The sequence below is a fragment of the Mauremys reevesii genome, linkage group 5, assembly GCF_016161935.1.
Source record: "Mauremys reevesii isolate NIE-2019 linkage group 5, ASM1616193v1, whole genome shotgun sequence".
NCBI lineage: Eukaryota > Metazoa > Chordata > Testudines > Geoemydidae > Mauremys > Mauremys reevesii.
Window position 1 is genome coordinate 40,122,074 of NC_052627.1, and position 12,321 is coordinate 40,134,394.

At 43.3% G+C, this 12,321-nt stretch overlaps 1 long non-coding RNA gene across 1 annotated transcript in view; it reads right to left on the reverse strand.

Annotated features, from left to right (window-relative positions):
• Positions 1-3,466: 3,466 nt before the first annotated feature.
• Positions 3,467-12,321, reverse strand: part of LOC120406666 — a 28,110-nt gene continuing 19,255 nt past the window's right edge. Inside the window, exons 3-4 of the long non-coding RNA XR_005599460.1 lie at positions 11,994-12,085; positions 3,467-3,682 (exon numbers count right to left, since the gene is read on the reverse strand). This is a non-coding gene — a long non-coding RNA (uncharacterized LOC120406666). The remainder of the gene's footprint in view (positions 3,683-11,993; positions 12,086-12,321) is intronic.

Genomic DNA, 12,321 nt, shown 5'->3' on the forward strand with positions numbered 1-12,321 from the left:
TTTTTCTCTTAAAAGAAAAGGACCCTGACTACTTTAGGTTCAGTTTGGGATATCATTTAGCACTCTGGTCCCTGATTCTGATTTCCTGCCATATTTGTACCAGTGTAACATCAGAGATTTCAGTTAAATTATCTCTGCTTTACACACATGTAGGATCAGAATCAGATTCCCACATTTGGCACATATTAAGTTTACAGAATTGACTGTTAGCCTTTTCATCTGTCTGTCACATATGGTTGTTTGTTCCTTTTGCACACATTTCTAAATAGCACATATGCTTAATAGTCCAAACTGGTTTTTCTTTACACACTCCATTAGAAAATACTGCTATGAGGACATGCTGAAGATCATCTCCAATAACTATTTAATATATAGATTATTATATGATGATTTCACTCAGATCAAGGTTATGTGGGGATTTATTTATTTTAATTTCAAGAACCAAAAAAGGGACACACAGCTGAGAGGAAGCTTAGAGGTGAATTGATTAGACTGATGCAGCTCAGATTTGCTCCTCCCTTTTCTCATGGTGTTTTCTATATATTTTTTTTAAACTTGGCATGCTTAGTGATGAATGGTTGTGGTATAATACCTGCTTACAATTAAATTGATAAATCACACATAGTTATTAGGGTAATTAAATTGTAGGTAAGGTTGTTATATGATTGATGAGTCTGTTGAAGGCTGTACATGAAAGCTACTTAAGGCAGAGACTGTCTCTACTCATTATTTGTTCAGCATTAATACAACAAGCCCTGATCCTTACTGAGGCCTCTAACCACTACAGTATTATAAATAATAGAGTTTCATGAGACCAAATACTGGTCCTACATGTCTGCACAATATTTAATCTACATGATGCGTCCAGGATCCATGACTACGATGACTTAAGGGTATAATGTCCCTACTCAGGGACATGTATAGTCCTTATGCAACTACGCATTTCCTACCTTCTGTTCCAATCCAACCTGAGCACTGTTGGGCTGATGTCAGACAGGCACTGGGCACATGTATTGCTTTCTTGAGGGGAGGACGACCCATTTAGTGAGGAAAACTTAGAGGTCTCACATGTGAAAAATCACACTCTGGTGATGGCTTGGAGACAACCTAGGGCATCACTGGGCCAACTGTCTCTCTCTTCACCCTCCCCCCCCAACATTGAGGATAAGATCTCATTTACCCCAAAAGATAAACAGTTACTTTGGGATTCATAAATGGAGGGAAACCACTACAGTGTCCCTGGCTTCTTCTATAGGCACAATAGGATCTTCAGACGGGTGCTTCAGGGAACAGAGTTTATTTGCATAGCCAAGCAACTCCATGGCTTTTGAATATAGAATGAATACAGAACTCCCTGATTTTCTTCTGTGCCTGGGCCCAACCATTCTAGGATTGGTCAGCCCACTGTGGAACCAGGCTATGCAGCTATGGCTATAAGAAGCTACCACACATCTTACTGCCATGTTAGACAGAACATCAGGATTCAGCCCAGGGTGATCAATTGCAAAAGTGCAGATACTCTGCCAGAGCTATTTAATTAATTTAAATGTACCCTGCATATGAATGTTGTTTAATTGTAATTGCTGGAACTTCATGTGAGAAAATTATAAAATATATTTACAAAAATAAATAGGTCCTCCATCAGCTGCTTACCAAAAATCTAAGTATATTTTGGTATACACTATGTACTTTGACATGGGCAGAGAGAGTTTCCCCTCACTTTATTGTATAATATAGCTGTGCAAGTTTTTACATCTTATTCAATAACAAAGCAGCAGCCACCATCTTCTGAGTCTCGGGCCCTGTCTAGATTAGCATTTTAAATAGCATTTTGAACATGATAGCTAACACAATTAAAAAAACAACAACACTTAGTTCTTCCTGTAGACAGAGTTTAGCACCATTAAAGTGGATTGTGCTTATCCTAAGACTCCTTTCTATTTTTTCTAGTGTAGACATGCCCAGAAACTGTCTGGTTTTGAACGAAGCTGAAAGAAAGATGGTGAAGGGGCACTAAGGGGATAGAAAAACAAGCAAAATAGAGGAATGAAAAGGAGAGTTTGAAAGAAGATAAGGGAATAAAGACGGGAAAACTGCTGGGTAAAAGAGTAAAATGACAGCCCAAGTTTAAAGGAATTAAATGATATTTTATTTGTTCAAGTTTCTAAATTTATTAGGCCAAATTCAGATCTGATGCAATTGGGAGTAAGTCCAGATACGCTCATAGAGTTGGACCTGATTACACCAGGGTTGAATTTAGCTCATTGAGTAAAATGTTCAGAAATTTAGCAGCTTAAGTCCCATTTTTCAGAAGTGACTTAGGCATCACATAGGCACTTTTGAAAATGTTATCCTAAATCTTTTTTTCAAGTGACATAGGCACTAAGACCCAACTCCTCACAAGTATTTGTGCTCCTAATTTCTACTGAAACCATTTCCATTTCAGTGGAAGTTAGGAGCTTAAGTAACTGAGGATCTGTGCCTAAGTCCGGAGAATCTTCTTCCTGAAATTTGAAAACAATCTTAGAATGAGACCTTTGCCATGTGATTTTTGTTGTTTTTTGTGGAGATGCTCAGATACCATGGTTGGGGATCCATTTATAAGAACGGAAATAGATATGTGATTATAGACTGCACAACAAGTTCCAGCATATGGACAAAACTGTTAGAAACTTTCTGTGATAGGATGAAGTTCTTGTAGAGCCCAGAGTGAGTGAGAATAGAGTTGATTGACTAGCTGGGCTATCAATCATTTGGAGAGCTCAGGATTGGACTTTCCTAACTCCCAAGGGTTCTGGGTAAGGAAGCCCTCTATAAAACTCCCTGGCTTGCACTTGAGTGTTACAGTGTGGGCGGAGAACTTATTTAGAGGAATTTGGCCTGTTGGAGTTAAGTTATGGAAGAGGGATGGGCAAACGTTTTGGCCCGAGGCCACATCTGGGTGGGGAAATTGTATGCAGGGCCATGAATGTAGGGCTTGGGCATGGGGTTGGGGTGCGGAAGGGGGTGCAGTGTGCAGGAAGGGGCTCATGGCAGAGGGCTAGGGGGCTCAGGGCAGGGAGTTGGTGTGCGGGGTGCAGGAAGGGTTTGGGGTGTGCTTACCTTTAGCGGCTCTGAGGTGGCAGCAGTGTGCAACAGGGCTAAGGCAGGCTCCCTGCCTGCCCTGACCCTGCACTGCTCCCAGAAGTGGCCACCATGTTCGGCAGTGGCTCCTGGGGGGTGGAGTGGGGCAGGCACCTCCGCCGTGTGCTGCCCTCGCCTGCAGGTACCACCCCTGAAGCTCCTATTGGCCGCAGTTCCCCATTCCCGGCCAGGAGCTGTGGGGGGCAGTGCCTGCAGGCATGGAGCCCTCTGCCTCCCCCTCCCCCAAGGGCCACAGGGATGTGGTGCTGGCCGCTTCCGGGAGCGGCGCGGGGCCAGGGCAGGCAGGGAGCCTGCCTTAGCCCTGCTGTGCCATGGGGCTAGCAATACTGTGGGCTGGATTGAAAACCCTGATGGGCCGGATCCGGCCCGCGGACTGTAGTTTGCCCTTCCCTGTTATGGAAGGTATTCCCTGTTGTTTCTTCTTTTTGATTGATTTAAAATAAATCTAGGTGTTATTCTTTATAAAACTCCTCTGAAGTGGGTCTTGCTGCTTATTGGACTTTGCTGCTGTTCAGTGCCATGCCCTCCTTGCTTTGTTCTGAAAATAAAGAAAAGTAATGAAATATCAAATATGGCATTTTAAAAGAATGATATTTAGAAGAGTGATATTCTAAACTTATGATTTTTCAGTCTAAGCCACATGTCCACTGACTCTTCATGTTAATGTGCTATAGTGCTGAGCAGGATACAAAAGTCAGGGTAAAAATATTAGGCTAGGGAAAAAAGGGAAATCTGTCCGTGTTTGATCTTTTTCTGTCAGATTGGAGGAATGAGCTATAGAGTATTGATTTAATTGTGTTAAGTGCCTTGATCCTTCAGTTATGTATCCCCTATTCCACCAATAACAGCTCTGTAAAGATTCCACATGCTGATCAGTAGCTCAAAAATGTTCCTATGGTACCACAGATGTAAGGGTCAAACTTGAGGACATTTCAAAGAATAGACTTTTACAAGCTATAGCAATTGACTCTTTTTCTTTAATTGTGTGCTCCCTGTAAAACCAGGTCCAAATAATATCTAACCTATTATTGACACATTATCCAGCAAGGAATTAGCCAAATTTGACTATTACAAGCAACAACTGATTCCCCGACCCGGCCTTCGGGGCCTCCTGTTGTGACAAGGAAAATGTTGCTTATAAACGCTTTCTTCAAAGTGACTCTTCCAGCTGAATCGGAGGGAATCCAGTCACTCATTTGATGGAGCTTTAACCAAAAACGTGTTGGACAAATTAAATATGGTTTAGCCTCCTGCTCTGGATTACATCAAGAACCTATAAATGCAAAAGGTTTAGTCACAGAAGACCATGCTCTGTAATTAATTATTGTAACTCTCCTCACAAATCAAAAGCAGCCTGGAGTGCAGAGTTCAATATGTCAAGACATGGGTACTAAAGTTTTTTAAAGAGGGGAAAAAAAGAAAAGGGGGGCACGAGGGAAAGGTAAATATATATAGGCTGGAACTAGGAGGCCTGAACTCCTCAGATTGCTAGGAGTGAGCCAAGAACACATTGCTTTAGGGTACTGGCTGAAACTGTGATAGGCCATTTGTCATTCTACTGGTTTCATAAATAAAGAGTCACAAACTCATTGGTTTGTAAAATAATGATAGCTTGGAAGAGTTGTGCTGTTTAGAGCCATTTCCTTCTTTTGTCTCTCATGAAATATTTATGGTTGCGTTTGAAATACCCAATTCACTTTGACAATAGAAAATGGCAAGTCTGATGCCATGCGTTGATATACGCACACATGGTGACACAGGCAGCGGTGAATGAATTTCAACATGGACAAAAGGATTCTTTTGATTTTGATGGTGTCAACAGGAAACTCTAGTTTGGCTGAACAGGACTACACCTAGACCCATTTTTAACAGACTCATGGTAAACAAAATACTAGTTTTGTAATTTGGACCAAAATATGAATCCCATACAAGACCTGTATAACAAGCCATCCTTATTAGCTAAATTTCTGTCAAGACTCAGTTCTAACTTATTTCCCAAACATATATTTGTTTCATTTTCATTGCAAGACCATCTCCATTAAACAGCGGACCCCTGTTGGTTGCTTGAGTGATTACTTATGACAAGTTTCATTGTATGAAGCACAAAGGCAGTTTTCCATGTCCTTGAATGATTTGACTTTCTGCATGAGCAGGAAACTCCATGAAGCCCAAGATGGAAAAGAATGTCACCAACCTCTGTAAACTCTATGGGGCCTTCATCACAACCCTTATGAACATTTGAAGTTTTCTGGTAGTCTAGAGAGGCCTCACAAACCACGTCCCAAAAGAAAACATGCAGAGAGAGGGGAAAAAAACTTTTCATTACTTCTCATTCATCTCTCCTATTTACCTAGCTTCTTTCAGTCTGACTGTATCCCATCTGGTAGGTATGACTACTTTGCCACAGTGGCTGCCTTGGCATTGTAGATAGTTTCTGGCAAACTTCAGCTACCTAGTTTTGAACTTGCAGAGTCCTAATATTGATAGACCAAAGGGAGTTCTTTAAAGATGTACATTTTAACCACACAAACTTCCACATGGCTGGACTTTACAAAAATGAGACAAGCCATTTACAATGCACACTTTACTTCTCTACAGAGGAAAAAGGACACTAAACGATCCAAACTCCTACATGCCACAGGGGGCTACAACAGTGGTCCCCTTAACTCACCCAACCACACACTTAGCCCAGCAGAAGAGTCTGTCCTATCTCAGGGACTCTCTTTCTGCCCCACCACAGCCTTGCACATGATACAGTTCTGCGGTGATCTGGAAGCCTACTTTCGCCATCTCCGACTCAAGGAATATTTTCAACACACCACTGAACAGTGCACTGACCCACAGGAACCCTCCTACCAATTCTACAAGAAGAAGAATTCTGCATGGACTCCTCCTGACGGTCGAAATGACAGAGTGGACTTCTACATAGAGTGCTTCCACAGATGTGCACAGGCTGAAATTGTGAACAAACAGCATCACTTGCCCCATAACCTCAGCCATACAGAATGCAACGCCATCCACAGCCTCAGAAACAACTCTGACATTATAATCAAAGGGGCTGACAAAGGAGGTGCTGTAGTCATCATGAACAGGACAGATTATGAACAGGAGGCTTCCAGGCAACTCTCCAACACCACATTCTACAGGCCACTATCCTCCGATCTCACTCAGGAGTACCAAAAGCAACTGCGCCATCTGCTCAAGAAACTCCCTGTTATAGCTCAGGAACAAATCTACACAGACACACCCCCAGAGCCCTGACCAAGGGTATTCTATCTGCTACTCAAGATTCATAAACCTGGAAATCCTGGACGCCCCATCATCTCAGGCATTGGCACCCTGACAGGAGGATTATCTGGCTATTTGGACTCTCTCCTCAGATGCTACCAGCACTCCTAGCTATCTTCGAGACACCAACGACTTCCTGAGGAAACTACAATGCATTGGTGATCTTCCTGAAAACACCATCTTGGCCACCATGGATGTAGAAGCTCTTTACACCAATATTCCACACAAGGATGGACTACAAGCTGTCAGGAACAGTATCCCTGGTGGCTGAGCTTTGTGACTTTGTCCTCACCCACATTTCAGATTTGGGGACAACTTATACTTTCAAGTCAGTGGCACTGCTATGGGTACCCACATGGCTCCACAGTATGCCAACATTTTTATGGATGACTTAGAATAATGCTTCCTCAGCTCTCATCCCCTAGCGCCCCTCCTCTACTTGCACTAGAGTGATGACATCTTCATCATATGGACCCACGGGAAGGAGGCCCTTGAAGAATTCCACCTGGATTTCATCAATTTCCACCCCACCATCAACCTCAGCCTGGAACAGTCCACACAAGAGATCCACTTCCTGGACACTACAGTGCAAATAAGTGATGGTCACATAAACACCACCCTATACCGGAAATCTACTGACCACTATACTTACCTACATGCCTCCAGCTTCCATCCAGGACACATCACATGATCTATTGTTTATAGCCAAGCCCTAAGATACAACCGCATTTGCTCCAATCCCTCAGACAGAGACAAACACCTAGAAGATCTTTATCAAGCATTCTTAAAACTACAATACCCACCTTGGGAACTGAGGAAACAGATTGACAGAGCGAGACAGGTACCCAGAAGTCACCTACTACAGGACAGGCCCAACAAGGAAAATAAGAGAACACCACTAGCCATCACGTACAGCCCCCAGCTAAAACCTCTCCACAGGGGTGGCTCTAGGCATTTTGCCACCCCAAGCATGGCAGGCAGGCTGCCTTTGGCAGCTTGCCTGCGGAGGGTCCGCTGATCCTGCGGCTTCGGCGGACCTCCCACAGGCGTGCCTCTAGGCATTTTGCTGCCCCAAGCACGGCAGGCAGGCTGCCTCCGCATGCACGCCTGCTGGAGTTCCACCGACACCGCGGGACCAGCGGACCCTCCGCAGGCAAACCGCCGAAGGCAGCCTGCCTGCCACCCTCGCGGCACCGGCAGAGCGCCCTCCGCGGCTTGCCGCCCCAAGCACGCGCTTGGCGTGCTGGGGCCTGGAGCCTCCCCTGCCTCTCCAGCACATCATCAACGATCCACAATCTATCCTAGAAAATGATTCCTCACTCTCACAGACCTTGGGAGGCAGGCCAGTCCTCGCTTACCGACAGCCCCCCAGCCTGAAGCAAATACTCACCAGCAACTACACACCACACCACAGAAACACTAACCCAGCAATCAATCCCTGTAACAAACCCCGTTGCCTACTCTGTCCCCATATCTACTCTAGTGACACCATCAGAGGATCCAGCCACATGAACCACATCATCAGGGGCTCATTCACCTGCACATCTACTAATGTGATATATGCCATCATGTGCCAGTAATGCCTCTCGGCCATGTACATTGGCCAGACTGGACAGTCTCTATGTAAAGGAATAAATGGACACAAATCAGACATCAGGAATGTTAACATACAAAAGCCAGTAGAACACTTCAGTCTCCCTGGACATACAGCCCATATGGACATACCCCCAGCCCTCTGCTTGGCCCTAGTGCAGAGAATGTGGCTGAGACTTATGTGCCTCACCTATGCTTGACTGGTGGGAGTTAGCCTACAGAATCTTTGCCTGTACCAGTATACAAGCAGAACTGCCAAAATTCAGCCACCTGTGTGTGGGAGCTAATTAATGCACCAGGTACTGGACAGCAGTGGTGAGCAGAGTAGTTTTGCCCCAGGACATCAGAAGAAAAAAACTCTCATTGGAAGTGCCATGAGACTTTCATTTTTTCACTTATGATTGTTCACATTCACCCCTTCTTTAGGCTCCATTCTATAACTTTAGAAAGGCATTTCCTTCTAGGAAATAAACTGAACTCTTCCCTTCTTACTCAAACTAGAACCACATACTGCCAGGGCACAGTTTTTCACTTTACTACATCAAGGGGCCTATAAAGGTAGAATTAAATATGCTTTGCAATATGTTCAGCAGGTTGAAAGTCTCAGGCTTTGCATGATTTCTAGTGGTAGTGAGTTCCACAGCTGGGGACTCTCCATTGGGAAAGCCTCGTCACTAACCCCCACCTCCATGATTTTCTGACCTGGGCTCAGTCAACACCATCATCTGTACTGAGTGGAGCTGTCGAACTGGAGTACAGAGAAGCATTTGCAGTCTCTTCAGCATCCAAATGTTAGCCTGTTAGTACTTTCTTGACAAGAAATGGAACCTTTAAATGATTCCAGAATTGCATTGGTAGCTTTTGTAGAGCATGGAGCACTATTGTGTTGTGCTTTCCCATCCCATTACTCCACATAGCAGGCTCACAGCTACGTAATCAATTGTAATTTCTAAATAACCTTCTAAGACAGTCCAAGGCCAGGCAAACGTCTGTTGCATAACAAACAAAACCTCCTCTATCAAAGTCTCTGCTGAAAGAAACAGTATCAGTGTATCTGCTGTATCTTGGAAGGATGAAATGCGGAGGTGACTGTTGGGTGTTGGACCTGCGGTTTCAGAGAGTGTAGGCTGTTCAAACATGACTAAGCCATCTCCTCCAGCAACAATTTTAATAGGTATCACCAAACACTTTTCCACTTGATGCACATAGTTTCATAATTTATTTCCTCTAATCTTTTTGTATCTTAGAAAAAACATGCACATTTCAGTTTCATGATTTTGCTAGTAGACTTCTATTAATTCTTCTCTGGCACTGATTATATAATAATGATTATTTTAAAAGAGAAAGGTATTTAATTTGAAGTTAATAGTACATTTGTAGCCATAAAAATGTGCCATTGAAAGTGTGCTACTGAAAAATAAAGTCAAAGTTTTAATACCTGAAATTGAACACCTATTGTAGGTTGAAACCTGAACTTTGGAGGCTATAAAGTCTGGCTTCATCTATAAATTTTAAGTACCTTTATTACTGCAAAGAAAGCCATCAAATTAAATGAGGCACAGTACCAACAGCTTGATATTCCACAAATCTGTTTTGATGCATGCCATGTAGAAGCTGGAATAGGCTCTTAGAAGCAGAACATTCATAACATTATGTCCTCCATTAATCACCTTAATTAATGTATCTAGAAGGGACGAATGTGGAGGAATTCATATTTATATTATGCTACAAAAGGGTAGCATGTTATACCAGAGTCACCAAACAAATCCTGCTCTCATGTTCACTTTCTCTCAGAACTAGGGCCATGCAAAGAATCACAAGAGATTCTGAAACTCAGTGAATCTTAGTAGGTTTCACATTTTGTTATAAACTTGATGTTGAAATTGTATTGGTCAAAAGAATCATTATGGTTGATAAGCCGTTCAAGCTAATCAGGGCCACTGATTTTGCATCCAAGTCATAAAAAAGTTGTGGTTTTGCTTGGTAGCAATGTGAAAGATAGGTGGGAGTTGGCAGTTTTGACTAAGTTTTTGTATGAGAATTTGGGATTGTTCAACCGTGCATCTCAAATGAAACTCAGGAGATGCAAAAATCTCAGGAATATGAAACAGAAGAAAGTGTTCACACAAACCCTGCAAAGGAAAACTACCAAGTTTGACATGGCTCTGTTGCATCCTCTAAATATTGTCTATGAGCTCCCTGTTACCTTCTGCCTCAAAGTCTTTGGGGGGAAAGAGCACTAAGTTGAGTCTTCCAGGAGGTGTCTAGAAGTGCCAGAATCAGCTGTGGGTAGAACCAATGAATACTGATCCTCTCTACTGGCTAGAAGGCTGCAGAGCAGGCATAAATCAATCAGGGCCCAGTAGGTAGGATAAAAATGGCTGACTGCTTCTTAAAGGGGTTAGTTCTGTATGAAGCTGGGGCAGGGGAGGAAAGATCTTTTATCTGTCTTAACCTAAAAAGCCTAACCTGGTCAGGGTCTAACTCTGGCTGCACCTTTTTGTTTGAATCAGTGGGAGTGTTTTATTTGCTTTGTGGGTTGTAAGGCCCAGGTGGGCCATTCTGAGTTGATTATTTGGACTGCTGTAAGGTTAGGTGAGCATTGTGAGATGTTCCACTGGCTAAGGTGACCCCATGACAATTATGTTTAAACTTGACATGGTTCTTAGTATATAATAAGATAAGGGTTCCTTTTTGCCCTGGGGTGGGACAAAAGAGGGGACAAAGATTTTGGTTATCTTTTTACAGAAAGAGGGCCTTAGTATTAGCTGCAGGATTTATGTCAGGCAGGAACCTAGGGAACGGCAGGCTGATCCTCCTACAGAAAAGGCCAAAGGGACTCTGGCTATTATGGTGGTCTTTCCTTCAGGCCTGAGTCTTCTGACTGTGAACTGCAGAGACTATTTGCTCAGTTTCTAAGTGATATTTTAAATCTTTCTTTAATGAATAAAGTTGTAGTCAGATACCTAAAAGCATCTGAGTGCTTTAAAAAGTGTAATAACTAGATAGAGAAGCTTCATAAATCTACCTATTAGGTTTTCTGTTGTCCGTGTGACCAGGATTATTAATGTAGGCCTAACTTTCAAAAAAGGCTAGTGTTTTGGGGGCTTGCCTTTTTAGGTGTCCAACTTTGGACATCTTATTGGGCTTGATTTTTTTAGAGGACAAACATCCACCGCTTCTGAAAATCAGAATCCTTCAAGGTGTCTTTAGTTGGGCAGCCAAAAAAAAGACCCTCATTCACTAGTCAGTTTTGAAATGTTAGCTGCGCGTTTGTATGCTACTGTTTATCTGATTCAGGGTGGTATATGCTGCAGTTTACTTTATTGCGCTGTAGCTTACTGAATAGGTGAGTTTTAGAAACTACTTCATTATAATAGTGATAGAATCTGATGCATTAGAATCCTCAAGGTGAAAACTTGTTATGAGCAGCTTGAGATATTACACTTAGGCCTGGTCTACACTAGGGGGGGGGTAGAACTACGGTACGCAACTTCAGCTACGCGAATAGTGTAGCTGAAGTCGAACTACCTTAGTTCGAACTACTTACCCGTCCTCACGGCGCAGGATCGAAGTCCGCGGCTCCCCTGTCGACTCCGCCACCGCCATTCGCGGTGGTGGAGTTCCGGAGTCGACGGGAGCGCGTTCGGAGTTCGCTATATCGCGTCTAGATGAGACGCGATATATTGAACTCCGAGAAGTCGATTGCTACCCGCTGACTCGGCGGGTAGTATGGACGTACCCTTAGATATATCGATTACAGCAGAATCTGAAGCAGCAGTAAACTTGGAAAAAGAAATTATATAATATGGAGGCAATTAACTTTATTCTTGTCATACATTTACCATTATGAATTCACTGCTTTATAGAATCAGCATAGGATCTGAGATTGCAACCTCTCGATTCTGCACTAATATTTGTATATCACTTTATATGGGAAAATACATGCCAGGGAAGAATTAACTCACTTATAGCTTTGCGGTCTCCAAGGTTTGTCAGATCTTCCTGTCTGTAAGGCAGTACCACCTCTAGCAAGGTGCAGAGGCATGGTCTCGTGAGTCTGAGGAGATGAAGACCCAAAGGTGAAAAAGGCCCCAAAACAATGGATCCCAGGCCAGATGTCTTGCCCTCAGGCATCTCTCCAGTTCCCCTTCTCCTTTTCTCCCCTTCCCCCAGATGCTGGGATCTGGCTGGTGCTGCTGCTGCCTTAGTACTTCTGTGACATACACTCATGTCTCCTTTGATGGGGTCACATGACTTGTAAGGAGGAAGTAAATGCTACATAGAGCAGAACAA